General features: G+C 36.8%; 1 protein-coding gene across 5 annotated transcripts in view; it reads right to left on the bottom strand.

The window, feature by feature from the left end:
- The window catches only part of brsk2a (BR serine/threonine kinase 2a), a 262,598-nt gene that overhangs the window by 58,685 nt on the left and 186,783 nt on the right, over nt 1-17,130 (bottom strand). The window lies entirely within an intron of this gene.

The following is a 17,130-nucleotide window of genomic DNA, read 5'->3' as shown; positions in this document are numbered from 1 at the left end:
CAACTCCAATCTTAAAATGGTAAATGTTGTAAATTTACTAAGTGTTCCAGGTTGAAGACCCCTGCAGTAGACCTATATTCACCCAATTACAAACACACACACTGAAAGAAAGAAAAATATCAAAATTGAGAGAAGTCATTTTTTCTTAAAGTGCATTTTTTTTTTTTTGAATCGAGGAAATAAGTGAGACACTTTGCCAATGGAAAATGACAATTTACATTTAAAATAAGGAAAACCTATTGCATTGTCTTCAAGTGCATGGTATCTAATTATCTTATTTCAACAGTAAAAAAAACTCTTAAACTTGAGTAGGTTAATCATCTTATTTAACTACTCAAATTAAAGGTAAATACACTTCATTTAAGAAATGTTGACTTATTTCTAGATTGTTTTTTGCAGTGCACATGTCACACCATCCTTGTAGGGACTTTCTATTGACTTCCATTCATTCCACTCTCATTTCTACGGCCTAACCCTTACCAAAACATACATAACCCTAAACCTAAGCTAAACTCAATTTCATCCTTAGTCCGAACGTAAAGAATAGAACCTTTCCTCATCGGGACCCCTCTTTGGTCCCCACAAGTACCCATAAGTCGCTTAAATGTAGCATATTCCTGGGAAAATGTCCCAACCAGGTAATAAAAACATGCAGTACAAAAACAAACACATACTATAAAAGATTACATGACGGCCAGTATTCCTGCTAAGCCACAGTAAAAAAACACTAATGCATTAAAATTGTCTGTTCAAAATCCAGAAAATAAATCAAGCAAAACTTGACACAGTTTGTAAAGATTTAACAAATAACCATCTATATGAGCAAAGTGGATATAAATATCTTAAAAGGCTTGCAGCAATATTGCAACACAAGGAAAGACAGTACAGAATATTGACTCAGGAGTGTAGAATACATGCTTGTGACCCTTTGCAGGTCACAATTCATTTCTTGACAATTCATAGTTGAGCATTTGTGTTGGTATATTCTAGAATATTTATACCATTCACTGCTGTTTCTTGTCCTGGTGTGACAAAATGTGGAAAAGGTAGTTGACTACATGTGCAGAGGACAGTAAAGAACATGTTTGAAATGCTTTTAAGCATTTAATGGAATACTTAAATCAGTACATGCTTGCAGGGATATTGAGTGCTGGGATGTGCCTCAGTAAACTGTATCTGACTCAAAATTTCAGATGAAGATAAAGCTATGCAAATGATGATGAATTGTACAGTTACAACAGTTGTGACAGTTAATTGGTTGCTATGTTGCTTTTAGGCTATGAAAAATAAGCAGGATTTTTATTGAACCACTTAAGAACCAAATCTAGCACCAAGGGAACCAATTGGTTAGTGAATGATTCTCACCCTTAAAAATTCCAAATTCCAAAGCATTCCAAAGTTCAAATGAAAAAGCTTGCTTTCATTAGTCTACTATCTTTAAATATGAAATATACAAGCATATTCGCCTACAAAGCCTTTGATGCATTTCACCCTAACATGAGAATAGATTTTCTTAGAGATTTCATCAAATTATTTTTTATATTAGGGAGTGGCTGGACAATGGATCAGTGCAGAACAGGTCTAGTGTCTGCTCTACCCTTATAGAAGTATTTTGGAGTCTTACAGGATCTTTGATTTTTGGTTTTCTAAATTATCCAATATCTTCTTTTTCTTTAACTCAATTGTCAATTGAAACTCACAAACTAAACTTAACAAATCATACATTATCAAGCCCAATGTTGTGTCACATGTAGATGCATGCGTTCAAACTTAATTAATGTTAAACTTGCTCAACTTCTTTTAATATGTTCCCAAATGGGGTTAAAAAGCCACAGAGCTGTCTAAATGTCATAAGCTATACTTTCATCTTGTCTTAAAGTTAACGTTAGTAAGGGGGATGGCACTGCAGCTGAATATATCTGCCTTTGAAGAATGCTTCATTAGAAAGGACATTTAACCTCAGATGACATCAATTGTTGTACAACTCATTTCCTGCCCTAAGGGAGTAGCTGTCAGCAGGTTTGTTATCATGCTGGCAGTTTCTGTGATCCAAGCTATAATTGAAATAAGACAAAGATAGCATCTAAAACAGTTGTCCCCAGGCTACAACCCCTTTTAGTTCACACTGCAATCATTTGAAGGTGGTGTCAGTCAGAGCTTTAGCTAATGGTGTTAAAGCTTTTGGTTAAGTAGTAAACATTCAATGTTAGAGCCAGTTGAATGTGGCTAATCGGCACATGAGATATCTTAAACCTAGGTAGATCTACATAAGTTCTTTCATTTACAAATGGTCTTTGTCTAGCAGATTACATGATTGAAAAGGGGATATGACACCAGGAAATATAACGAAAAAATAAAAACAATCTGTAAACACTTTAAGGTAACATCTTTTTACACCTTAAGTGGTATAAATATAAAAGTGCATCATTTATTTCAATAATGCACATTGAAAGTGAGCAGATATGTCAGCTAGGAACTTATTGGATTTCTGGTCACTTTAAAAATCATCATCAACGGCAGCCTCTGGTCCAGTCGCTTCCTTGGGGTTTTCTGCTACTATTTGCGGCAGCTGGAGGGCGTTTTTCCTTTACTTAAAACTGCAGGCACGATAATAAACAACAAAAAAATCGAACATATTTAACTGTCAGGTTTTGACATTTTAAGTTAATTTAGGCATTAATGAACTGTTTCAAATGAGTGATCATAGCAATCTGCATCAGCATTGCTGTGTCTGTCTTCCTGCCAGCTCGCAGATCAGCTTCTCTGATTGGTTGATGTCGCGCGTCGAGCCGCAAATTTTCCCCAACTCCAACTGGTGCTGCTGCTTTAGCAGCACATCCTGCACATCAGATGCTCAGAAGCTCCTGATGTGCTGCTTCAGCTGCTCAGACACGCTGTTCCTGCTACTCAGACTCAAGAAACCCTTTGAGACCCATAGCCTTATGACGTTTTCAGTCCACGGCGGTGGGCCTCATCAGAGACGACAACCACCAAGACTCCATAGAGGACCCCCAGGGGATAAGAACCAGGGTACCACCCTCCACTGCTCATCAACAGCTCAGCTGTAGACGTGGTCAGCAGTACCAAATTCCTAGGGGTGCACATTACAGACAACCTCACCTGGACGGTAAATACGAGCTGACTGATCAAAAGGGCACAAAAGCGTATTTACATCCTGTGGAGGATGAGGAGAGCCCACCTGCCCCCACCCCTCCTCATGATCTTCTAAAGAAGAACCATAGAGAGCGTTCTGGCCAGCTGTCTAACTGTGTGGTGTGGAGGCTGCACCGCCTCAGACTGGAAGAAAGTGGGAAGAGTGGTGAGAATAGGAGAGAGAATTATCGGGGCTCCTCTTCCCTCCATAAAAGACATTTCAACCCAGCGCTGCGTGTCCCAAGCCCGTAACATCATCAGTGACCCCTCAGTTTTAGTATACTCCGTGTTTACAAAATGACAATAAAAGTTGTCTAAGTCTAATAATGATTGAAAGGGCCACGCTATTTTCTAGTGTTGGTCTTCTGTATTGTCTTAAGGTCAAACTTAAGGCAGGCATCTGTCAGAACATCTTTAAGGGCTATATGCTTCTGCTTCTGACAAAGCATTTAGATAGGTTGACATTGTTTTGATGTTTGTCAGGGTAGGAATATGTGGATTATATTTTCCTGTAGCACTTGTTAACCATAAAAAATGCCAGAAAGACCAATACCTGCTTTAATGATCATTGTATTACTGAACCTGACCCAAACCCCAAAGATAATTTATGGATATTGTAAATAGGAAGATGAAAGATACCAGACCCAACAATTCAGATAAGTCACAGACCACAAATAAAGCCACCTGGGCTGTCTTAGAACCACAAACGGATCACTTTCATGACACGCTGTAGTGATGCACTAACCTAAGGAAATAGAGATCAGTCCAGGTATTCATTGCATATGCTAACTAGTACATTGATATGTTTTCCAGTATAAAGCCACATCACCTTGTAATTCAGATCCTGGTTGCAGCAGAAAGGACATCCAATGTCTCTGTGCAACACATAATGACTTGCTGTGGCAATCCCTAAAGGGCGTGACCAATCGGGCTCACATTAGCTGTGAGCCATAATCCATCCATCCATCCATCCATCCATCCATCCATCCATCCATCCATCCATCCATCCATCCATCCATCCATCCATCCATCCATCCATCCATCCATCCATCCATCCATCCATCCATCCATCCACCTTCTTCCGCTTATCCGGGGCCATAATCCTTAACATTAACTAAAATGCTTTATATAGACTGTTCTGTTTAAAATGGTTTATGAATGCCTTATAAACAGCGACAGGGACCCTTCTGTACTAATGACAGATCTGACTCAGGATATCTATATATCTATATATATAAAGTTCAAAAACCTAAAGAAGTTTTTATGCAAGCATTATCTTTTTTAAAAGAAAGGAACTAAATTGGATAATCATTAGGTTGTTTCCTTTCACAACAAAACAATCTGAAATATCATTAAAGAACACTCAGTTGAAGAGATCTGTGCCTTGCAACCTTTAAATGTTATAATTGCAGAGTTATTACTGGAAGGAATTGTTGAGCATGACATTTGAATTACTTAATCCTGTCCACTCATTTTGCAGATATACACTGTTTTACAGAAACTCGTGTGACTGGCTTTTGATACTCACTTTGTTAAACCTAAAATATAATAATTAAACTTTTTTATGAGAAAACATTGTTTCATCTTAAAAAAAATCTACACAAACTGTGTTTTAAAACTGTCAATTCACATATGTAGCACCATGTGATTACTCCAGAACATTGAAATCAGATTAATGGAGCAACTTTCTCTGCAACTGTCATCCCCACTCCCAATCTCGTAAACTTATTCAGACCTCAACTGGCTGTTTAACAGTTAAAGGTTAGGAGTGAATGAAGACCCCCGAAAGTTCCACAAGCCTCCACCCTTCTATCAGTTTATCATACTGCCGAGGAACAAGTTAAACACATTTGTCTATTGTACTAGCCTATTGCCTCAAAGCACTGACAGAGCTTTTCGTATTAAATTCAATTGTGTGTACACAATTTGACACCTGCCGTGGCATTTAGACTTATCTAATGGTCATTTTTACATTAGATATTACAGATATATACAGTACAAACAGTACTCAAAAACAGGAGCATTTAATAAATGGGGGCAAATGAGTATATGTTTTTCTTCTTTACTAAGCACTGGAATGTTTAGCAGGTAAACTCTGTAGAATAAAAACGGAATAAAGGGAACACATGAACAACACAATATAACTGGAATTCAATCAAACTTCTGAGTAATCAAGCTTTCCACTTAGGAAGCAACACTGATTGACAATCAATTTAATATACTTTTGTGCAAATGAAATAGACAGCAGGTGGAAAATATTGGCAATTAGCAAGACGCACTCAATAAAAGACTAGCTCTGCAGCTGGGGACCACAGACCACTTCACAGTACCTATAGGCCAATGCTTTTGTCACTTTTTAATGTTGGTGGTGCTTTCACACTCATGGTGGCATGCGACTGACACTACAACCCACACTAGTGGCCCAGGTAGTGCAGCTCATCTAGGATGGCACATCAATTTGAGTTGTGACATGAATGTGTGCTGTGTCTATGTCTATGTAAAAATGTAAACACCACAAGACAGGCCAGTACACCAGGAGATGTGGAGGAGGCCGTAGGAGGACAACAACGCAGCAGCAGGACCCCTACCGCCACCTTGGTGCAAGGAGGAACAGGAGGAGCACTGCCAGAGTCCCTGCAAAATGAACTCCAGCAGGCCACAGGTGTGCATGTGTCTGCACAAATTGTTAGAACCCGACTTTATGAGGATGGTATGAGGGCCCGACGTCCACAGATGAGGGTTGTGCTCACAGCCCAACACCATGCAGGACGCTTGGCATTTGCCAGAGAACACCAGGATTAGCAAATTCGGAACTGGAGCCCTGTACTCTTCACAGATGAAAACAGCTTCCCACTAAGCACATGTGACAAACCTGAGTGTCTTGAGACACTGTGGAGAGCAATCCGCTGCCTGCAACATCCTTCAGCGTGACTAGTTTGGCAGTGGGTCAGTAATGGTGTGGGATGGCATTTCTTTGGAGGGCCACACAACCTCCATCTGTTAATAAATGTTTCCATTGATGATTTTCGTGTAATTTTGTTGGCAGTACATTCAATCATACAGAGCAAAGTATTCAAAGAGAATATTTCATTCATTTAGATCTAGGATGTGTTGAGTGTTTCCTTTATTTATTTTTAGCAGTCTGCATCATAACAGCAAATTTTTTGTTAGATATTGAACTGTTTTTGTTAACAAAACATGAAAATAAACTAGAACATATGTCCAAATATGAGAAGGCAATCTTCCCTACACATCCTTATAACAGGTTAAGTTTCTAAATGTAAATGATGTATTTTTCTCCAATATGATGTTTAGCATCTAATGGCATGTTTAAATATTTACATTCATAACATGCTGTTTAAATATGTACAGTTTAATGACAGGCTTAATGTGTTGAACATGCACTGTAAAGACTTCATGACAAAATTAAGTTTCCTTTTAAGCAAACTACAGTTATCAAAAATGCATATCACACATGTTCTCAAAATGAAGATGTAGTTAAGTTAATACAAGGATGTATGTGTTTTTTTTTCTTTTTTCTAAAGAATACCATATCTATAAACAGTATAACCAGCAATCAGTCTAAAATCTTTCATTTAAACTTAGAGGAATTTTGAAGTAGGCAGCAACTTCAATTTATCTTTTATTCTTTCAATAAAATCTTTCAAAATTACTATCCATCTAATAAGAAGTCAACAATTTATACAGGACTATTAACCAGAGAAAAACTCATTTTCCTTGACTGACTGTAGAAGCTTGCTGTGTTTAATTTGTTGTATACATATTCCTATTTATTCTTTTTAAATGCTGAACAGCACTGAACCAGTTGTGTATTGTTGCATGTAATGCAGTGACTACAAAGTGGGATTACAGTAAAAAAAAAAAAAAAAATTATTTTATTGTGCCAAATCTTTGTTTGCAACCTTGCATTTTCTCTAAATCCGCAGAAGTTTGACAGGAGATGATAGGATGAGCAACAGACCCTCAAGGCAGAACAAATAAACAAGCTGCCAGAAGAGCACAGAAGGGTTGCCACAGATAATAAAAATCTTAAGCAGTTTCAGACCTTTAATAGAAGTCATCAATGGAGAAACCAGACTCTAAAAGTAGCTAAATATTTTTTATATAATAATTAGTTTGGTTACAAAATTTTATATCTTTTTCAATGTTATCTTCCTGTCTATACTTAGCAATATTTCCACTTGTCATTTTATGTATTTTGTCCTTCCTCTTTCTCTTCATCTACCTAGTCCTGTACCACTAAAGTATATCTACCCCACCACTTAAATATGCTTTCCTTATTCATAGACCATGAACCAAACTACTGTCTCAGTTATCCTTAAAACTTTCAGGTCTTTTCTAAACCCAGTCACAATTTCTATTCCATTTTAGTTAAATGATAACTTCTCAAATTTCAAGTTATACCTAAACATTAGAACTGGTATATTAGAAGAAGAAATTCCTCTCTGAAAATGTACTTTTATTTGAAAAAAGACAGTGAATAAACACTATTCATAGTGATCAGTGCTGCACTTTATCGAATGGAAGTGTTCATTAACTGTCTGAAAAGCTGTACAAAACAAAATTTAGTTTTGTATACACTGTGCATACAAAATGACAATAAAAGTCGTCTAACTCATAAACCAATTAAATCAGGTGTGCTACATGAGGTTCTGAATCTATGAGCTTTACAGTAGGTAGTTATAGCTTTACTAATAGGAGTATTTGCTTATAGTATCTGTAAAATGTTAATGTAAATGTTAACTTCATAATAACGTATTTGCAAAAGAATGTTAAAAAAAAATAAAAAATCAGTAAATGCATAATGTTAAGTTCCTTTTAATGGCATCTTTGAAAATAGTGATTGGGATATCACTTCATGGATGTAATCACAATAAATTTCCAAACTGCAAAGTTTCTTCAGAATGTGACATAATTAGAAAGTTTTACCCAAGTTTCTTTTCGATCTGCTGAAAATCTGGATTATAAGAAGATAGCAAGAAGCAAAATAGAGATGAATGATATGTAAGCATTTAATCAAAACTGACCTCTAGTGCCACTTCTTATTGAATTGGAATTTAACAGATCCAAGAATGTGAAAGTCACTCTTTGATATCTACATTAATTCCAGCATTTAATTTCTCTGGTGGAATGGCTTAAGAGTGGGTAGTGCAGCAGAAACAAAGAAGTGATTTTAAATCAAAGAAATGTTTCCCTTTTCTAAGGTGAAATTGAATGTTCTGAAGGGCATCTCTGAAGGAAATGTATTATTAAATATTAAAGGTATGAATCTAAGTGGAGGTGCAAGCAGCCATGTTAAATAAGTCAGTGTAATCACACATTACAAACAGGATACCTTTCCATAAATAATAATAGTCATTTGTCAGCTTTAATTAGATTAAAGCTGCAGTCTGTAACATAGAGGAGAGAGCAGACTTCGACTGAAAATTTGAAGAAAAACAGGTTTCACTCCACTCCCCCACCCTCTCTGCTTCACTCATGCCCCACCTCCAAGCTCCACCCCTCTCACAGCATCTGCGCGGCTTCCGCATGCAACCAGAAGGGGGGGGGGATTCAGCGTGTGTGAGCTGTGATTGACACTCCATCAGACGCTCCTCTGGCTGTGATTGGTTGTTTTGACTCGTCCCGAATTATTCTTTCCAGATTGAAATACAGGCAGTAGGCGGTACCAATTGAAGCAGTTTTTTTCACGTTACATATCACATGTACTGCTGTCTGGGCATAGGGACAGTTTTAGCCAATATGACAAAAAAGTGATTTTTAAAAACTTACAGACTTCAGCTTTAAGAACACTACTACAGCATGCTGTACATCACATCACTCAGTTATCTGATTTCAGGCTAGTGCCCTGTAATCAGACACTACCTCCAAATATAACTAAGCACTTACTTCTATTACATATTATTTAGTATTAATAGCACACACTACACAGCAATCCCAATATTACCCTTGCCATGAGCAGGTATTGCTTAGCATAAGTCACACCACGGTAAGCAAACAATACGACAAATCACCATACAACTTACCCTGAAGCCCCGCCCATCATTAGAATATGACAGGCATTTTACCCTAAAATCCAACAATTCTGAATAAAATTAACCAAAAATAAAGAATTAAATAAAAATCAACCACAGCCCATCAAAGGATAAAATATACACTCCACTTTAAACCCCGTCTAAGTTTATTTTGGTCCCTTGACCAAGATAAATTAGGGGCTTGTCCGGGATTTAATCCTGTCCACCCAGTTACTAGACGGGGAATGTTTTTAGTTGTTCTTTTTGTGTGTGTGTATTTGGCTCCTTTCCTCCTACTTGTGAGGAATTAAATGTGTGTAGAAAACAAGATCTGTTTTCTATAGCAGTACACTTTGAGTTGAATGTAATGAAACAAATGGTGAAAAAAAAGGGGGGGAAATCTGTTGTTCAAACAAGTTGGTGAAAGAAGGATTGCTTTCTGTTTCTGATTTACCTTGTTTTTACAAGTTCCTGTTAACTCCTAATGAGAGACTGATGCCTATAGAGGAAGGACAGAAGTCTGTTGCTGAGGATCAGTTAAAGGTTGGGAACTTCTGTTCTGATGTCTCATCTTCTGTGGTGAACTCAACTCCTTCTTCAAAACAGGAAGCATTAATTAAGGCACATATGGCAAGATTGAAAATGGAGGCTCAAGATAAAGCCCAATATTGTTAGGCAGAGCTTGAACTCCATAGGTTGGAGTTGGAAGCAGACACAGACACGTTTTGAGGCTGAAAAAGTTGGAGCTTGGGCTGCAGATTGAAAGGGAGGCCAAGCTGTGCCAACTGGAGTTACAGGCTCAAACTTCAAGAACCTTCATACAGCCTGAAACTGCCATACTTATTCCAGTTCTATATTTTCATCTGCTGTTGGTGGAAAAATTGGCTCACCTGAAAACCCAGGTGCTTTTGATGCAAGTAAAATCATTGTGTTGGTACCTCCATTTCATGAATCAGAAGTTGATACATATTCCAATGTTTTAGAACGTGTTGCAGCTTCATTCCACTGGCCAAGGGAGGCTTGCCCCTTGCTGTTGCAGTGTAAGTTGGTATAAAAAAAACTCAAAAAGTCTGTTCTGCTTTGCCTCGGGAAGAAAGTTTAAATTATGATGTAGTAAAGTCTGCTATCCTTGCTTGCTTGCTCAAGAAGCATATAGACAACGCTTTTGTAACCACAGAAGAGCAGCAAATCAGACTTTTTGTGAAGTTTTCTCAGGGAAAAAGCTTTTTGACAAATGGATTTCAGCAAGTACAGTTCCTGATTACAGGGCTTTAAGTAAACTAATATTGCTGAAAGAATTTGAAAATGGCCTGTCTGAAAGCATGGTTATGTATCTAAATGAATGGAAAATTTAAACATTTAAAGAAGCAGCTGTGTTTAGGCAGAAATGTAAAGTTTACACAAGAGAAGCTCCCTCAAGGAATTATCCTCGAAGCCTACAAAAAACTTTTGTTTCAAGGACTGAAATGGAATGCTTCAATTGTCATAAACTTGGACATGTTGTTGTGGACAGTTGCAGGAAAGCCAAAACCAGCCTGTTCCAGTTGCTCCTCCTCATCCTATATCAGTTGGTGAGCCGTTTGATCATGTCATTGTGTACCGTGTTGGTCCATTGCCAAGGACAAAGATTGGTAACCAGTACTTACTGACTGCTATGTGCACTTAGACACATTTCCTAGAAGCTTTTACCACTCTACAGAAACTTTCTTTTAAAGAATGTCAGAATAAACCTCTTTAAATGCCCTTTTGACTCCTTGATTCATTGTCTAAATTTATGATGGTCCCTTATATCTCTTAGTACCAGCCAGGGGACGTAACAGACCCCAACATAGTGATTTGAAGCTAAAGAAAATCAAAGAAACAGTAGAAAGTAATTCACAACATGAGACTGTTGGACCAGGTCTTTTTAACATGCTCACATCAGGTTCTGCACAGCAGCTGCACTGCATTCAGAGTGAGCTCAGCATCATGGACTGATTTCTCCTACCAAGGAGAGTACCAACATTCAAATGGTCATATGATATCTTCCTTAAGTCTTTTGATTTTCACAAGTTTGACATCATTGCAGAGTCCACTGTTTCAGGTTTTGCCATGGCCTATAGTATTTATGTAAGAGTTACTGAAAAAAAGAAGCTATTTTTTGAGCAGAATACAGAGAAACAGAAAATACATTAATAATTTCCACAGCTTCAGGAATAATTATGCATTTCTTTAAGCCACGGTTCCTTACGCACATGTTTTCCCTCCTGTCTTTTTCTTTTCCTCCATGTGCAAAGCAGTCTCTCTGAACAAGAGCACAAGCTGAGTCATAACAGTGCTTTCTTTCTGCATTCTTTTTCAGACGTATAGGAATCTGAATCCATCTTGCCCAAGAGAGATATTTGGGGATCAAACGTGGGAGGAGAACGGAAGTAAGAAGCAAGAAGAAAGAGTGGGAGGTGTGCAGAAATGGATTGTTTAGAGGCATGTGTGACAACCCTCTCCCCCAGATCCCCACCCAGCCACCCACTTTCCCCTCACATGCCTTATCCTGATGGTGAGTCACAGAAAAAGCAGAGCACTTCTAATGGCCTACATAGGTCCTTTGCGCAAACACTCAAAAATGGAAGGAATGATTGCTGAATATCTTTTTTTAAGTTGTGTGTGGAGGGGGGAGGGGGGCGCTGGGATCTCATTAGGAAGGCATGGAAGGAAGGGGATGAGGGCTGATTCTGGCGGCTTTTCTGTTTGCTCGTAATTGAGGAAGGAAGGAGGTTGAGTGGGTTACTCAACTCACCTAAATTATCCTTCTCATGATAAATTCACAAGGCATCATTTTCTAAGACTGTTAGTTAGGGGATTTGAAGAACTAAGGCTGGGCAAACTGCACCAAGGTAAATCAAGAGAGATAAATATTCTGGTGAGTCTGGCTATAAAAGAGCTGTGATCATTTATGTGTGTGCATGGACTCACTGTCAGTCCCAGATGCTTTCCACTAATTGGCCTAATCTGTTCTTCTCAGTTATTATCAGGCATTATTTGCACAGGCTGATAAAAGACTTCTAATTTTAATTCCGTTCGCTAGAACATTTCTCCTCCGTTCCCAGTTGTGAACAAATTATGTTATTTTTACGCTTACAGAATTCAACACAATCTATTTTCTATCAGTTGAACGTTTCAAACAACAAATTCAAATGTTTATTGCTGGGATAATGTTTCTAACACAATTAAAATTATTTTATCTGAGCCAATGATATGTAAACATTGTTCAAAGATCTATAAAAACATACTAGTTAAAGGATATTTATGAAGACGAACGTTTGTATTACAGAAAATGTTATTAGTAACATAATACATTGACAGTCGGATCGTTTTTTATGTAAGTTAGTGCCATTATTCCCAATAATGTTGCCAAGTAGACAAAATATCCTGATATAATTTATTCTTCATGGTGTTCTAAAAATAAAATAAAAATGTTTATACTTTAAAAACTTGAAAATTCAATTGTGCGGTTGATGGGGATTTTAAATCGGAGGTGATTCAAGCTAAAAATCAAAAACAAATAAAAAACATTTTTATATGATCTCCTTATATGAGAAGAAGAAAATACTTGTGGACCAGAAATGATGGAATGCAATCACAGGCACATTTTTGCATGCAGGGGTAAAATGGGGGATTTAGTTGCTAACAATAGTTTTGGATCAGTCTCTTACTTTCTTGCAACAAATGGATACAGTACTATTCAAGTAATGCTTCCCTATTAGAAATGTTCATGCAACTGGACAGTCATGCAGGAGGGAGTTAGTTTTCACACAAAAGTGTCCTTTTTTTATTTTTCCCATCAGAGGATTTATGAACAAAAATGTTGCTAGATGAAGCACTGTAACATAAAGGTCTAATTCACAGTTAGCCAAAGCAAGGCTTAAATAGTAAAAACAGGAATCTCTCACTATCCTTGGCTTAAAATTAAGCTTACTATTTCTGCCATCTTTGGTATTCAGTTTTATTCTTGTGTATCAAACAACTTAAGATGCAAGAAGACAGTTTTTTATGCATTGATATGCTCGCTTATTAACTCAACTTACCTAAATATGTTTAATATAATAGATACAAATAGTCTGAGAGGAATGAAAGAACACACTTGACCAGAAGAATCCGGAAAGCTAAGAGAAAGGTTTTGAACAAAAACCAATCTATTCACCTCTGCGGCAACACTAAAACATGTGTGCTACTTCTTCCTAAAAGCTTTTTAGTGTCCAAACGGCACTTTGCAGAATCAGCAGGCCGGTTTTATTACACAATATAAAGTGAGAGTCCTGTCTCCTACGATAGAGAATGTTAAAACTTCACATTATTCTCTATTTTGTGCATCCTCTTGTTGAGTGACTAATCTCAGCTTTTAAAAAAGGTTTCTTTTTAATGATCCTCTCAAATTTTTCAGGTTGATCAATTTTGAAGATTTAATAGGAAAGCAGGTAGATCTGTCCTTTACTCCTTTATATACATAAGGGAGTCAGACTGAAAGCCAAACTTCTTCTTTCAACATACATAGAAAAAAAAAAGTTTTGTCCCTTCATCTGAGATCCATATTCCATTGCATTAAAATCTACTTCATACTTTTCAACAGTCAGATTACCATTGCAACATTGAGATTACCATATAAAAGATATCTCATTATGTAAAAAGCATTAAATGTCCTAAGGGATCCTTGGGAACACCAGGCATGTATCTAAACACATATTACATAAAGGTCGAAAAAGGAAAATGTAGAATACCATTGAAAGATACTGACATTAATAAAGGTATAGTAGAGGATTTTCATGAATTTTTTAAATGACCCGCCCTCTCCACTTAAAAAAAAAAATAAAAAATCACATGCACAACCCTGTACCCGCTCCCAAGAGGGTACTACTATCAAACGTGAGCGAGAGCATGTACTGTACAAGCCCATTTCTCCTAATGCACACTCTTTTTAAAAGTTATTGTTTCCATCGCTCATACAAGCTTACTTTCCAAAAGAAGATTTATCATTTTTCCACTATGTCAGACTCACCACCGCTTGGTGAAAATGCATATGAGCACATAAGACAGCCTTACATAAACATATCAACAGAATGATTGACAATTAGCACGATCAGTTATTTTAATGATCCACCCGGAAAAAGAACATCCTCCACTATACGTACCTTTAAAGTGTACACGTTATTCAAATTAGTACAAATTAATAGATTTCACTAAACTTTACAATTTGGTTTTATAGCTTGCATTTCTATTTACCTTTGCTAAAAAAAAAAATATATATATATATATATATTATATATATATATATATACACATACAATGTGATGTTGATTATTAAAGTTAATCTCTGTAGCAATTATTTTACAGTACATGAAAAAAATACTATTTATCAACAGTGTAATCTGTCTAAGGGTGGAAAAAAGTTACTTTTGTTAGCAAATTGACAAGCAGTTAACAGTAAAAATTTGGTATTTTCTTAAAAAAAAAAATTATTTATCCCAGTCTTAACTCTGGGATTATAACACTTTTAGAAGCACTTTATAAACTATCCTTAAAGCTGCAGTCTGTAACATTGAGAAGAGAGCAGACTTCGACTGAAAATTTGAAGAAAAACAGGTTTCACGCCACTCCCCCACCCTCTCTGCTTCACTCATGCCCCACCTCCAAGCTCCACCCCTCTCACAGCATCTGCGCGGTAGGTTCAGCGGTGAGAGGGAGGGGGGCGGGATTCAGCGTGTGTGAGCTGTGATTGACACTCCATAAGACGCTCCTCTGGCTGTGATTGGTTGTTTTGACTCGTCCCGAATTATTCTTTCCAGATTGAAATACAGGCAGTAGGCGGGACCAATTGAAGCAGTTTTTTTCACAGGTTACATATCACATGTACTGCTGTCTGGGCATAGGGACAGTTTTAGCCAATATGACAAAAAAGTTATTTTTAAAAACTTACAGACTTCAGCTTTAATTTGGCAGCTTTTGTCAGTCAGTACTTTAAAAAAAAGCATAGCACAATGTTTAATTTGCATAAAAAAATTGAATTATATAGCATATAGCTATTTTTAGTAGAGCAGAAAATCAATTAGTTCTCTTTATGCACTTTAATTATGTATTTTTTTATCTTTTCATTCTTAAATTTCTCCACCTTGTTCCAGTAAATCATGTTTCTGTTCCTTATTTACTGAGTTAAGGAGTTATAACATTTGTCCTCCAACAAAGACTTGATCATAAATACATTGTACACATATTCATTCAAAAAAATAATAAAAAAAAATAGACTGGCACGACTCACTAATTCACTCCCTACCGAATTTTTTTATTTTTGAAGTATGTATGATTGCCTCTGGTATACTAAGTAGTAAACATTTAAATTGCCCCCTGAGGCTGAACACTGGGTGTCAGATTAGAACAAAAACAACAAAGTACATTAGAACGCAGAAGGAAAACATCTAAAGAGATTCCTCAGCTATAAAACAATAATTAAGAGTTCATATCTAAGCAGTCCGCTTATATTAATCTGCTCAATAAAAAGGAATGTGTTCCGTTTTCTGACATCGAGGAGTGTGAGTATTTCACTTCTAGAGACATGTTTATTGGTACCTTACAAAGAGGTTTTCTTGATGCTTATTTTCTATTTTAATTCACACATCAACACTTGTGGAAGCCAAAGGGAAATTAAATTGATGAAATCACAAGTTTTAATAGTTTACAGTATTTCCAAACGAATGGAATGCAAATTCGCTTCAGGAAAAATCTGTGTCTTTGCAGAATGAATTCCTGAAATCACTTGAGTCCATTTTCCTTTGGGTAAAACCCCAGCTTTGCTAAAGGCCATCTTTGTACATCGATCTTTAAAATTTCTCACAGATTTAAATGGTTCTGTAGTTTACCAAAGATATACTGTAGCACATGAATATAGCATGTTCTAAACAACTCTGCTAGTTTTGTATGTATTTTAAGGGTTGTTTTTGTGCTTTAGGTTGTACCTTGATCCCAGTTTCATGCATTGAAAAACATCTAAGTTATTTTCTTATAGACTGACCCTGCACTTATCAAAATCCATCTTTATACCAAATCTGACCAGCTTTTCTATCAGTGATTAAAATAGTGATCCCTTAGCATGATGCTGCTGTTGCAGCCTCCACAAAGGTCCTTCGAGGGGTGTTCAGAGTGATATGAAATTGTTCTGCAAAAAGGGGTTTTGCATGCAAGACAAAAAAGATTAAAAAAAATTAAAGAAAAAAAATTATATATATATATATATATATATATATATATATATATATATATATATATATATATATATATATATATACGGTATATATATATAGTTCTCATGCAAACAAAGTACATCGTTCTTTATTTGCAGTTTTTTTCCCATATGAATTGCAGCAATCAGGGCTTCAATAAGGGCTTTCTTCCTGCATTCAACAACAACAACAACAACAACAACTTCATGAAAAAAAAAAAATAAAACAAACAAAACAGAAAACTAATGACTTACTACAGCATTTAATTTCCCTTTGTGAGTAATAAAGCATTTCTGTAATGAATTAGGATGACTGCCTCTGAATGAAGGAGTTTGCCCTGCAACCGAAGGGCTCTTGGTTCAAGCCCCAGTGTTATTGTGTCCTTGGGCAAGATATTTCACCTGCATTGCCTTCTGATGGTAGTCAGAGGGCCCAGAGGCGCCTTTGTACGGCAGCCTTGCTTCCCCAGGGCAGCTGTGGCTACAATGTAGCTTACCACCATCTGTGTGTGAGTGTGGATGAATGTTGTGTAAAGCACTTTGGTCAGGTCTCTGCACTTAGAAAGGTGCTATATAAGTAGTATTAGTTAGCCTTTACCATTTGAATTGAATTAACAGATTAGCTGAGTTGTGGATCTCTGCAACTCCTCCAAAGTAACAAAAGACTAAAAAGAAGGGGTGGACAAAACAGATGGG

This window comes from Cyprinodon tularosa, unplaced genomic scaffold (genome assembly GCF_016077235.1).
Source record: "Cyprinodon tularosa strain WSP-4 unplaced genomic scaffold, ASM1607723v1 ctg121, whole genome shotgun sequence".
In the NCBI taxonomy this organism is placed as follows: Eukaryota; Metazoa; Chordata; class Actinopteri; order Cyprinodontiformes; family Cyprinodontidae; genus Cyprinodon; species Cyprinodon tularosa.
The sequence above is the reverse complement of the archived record's forward strand: the minus strand, read 5'-3'. Positions and strand labels throughout refer to the sequence as shown.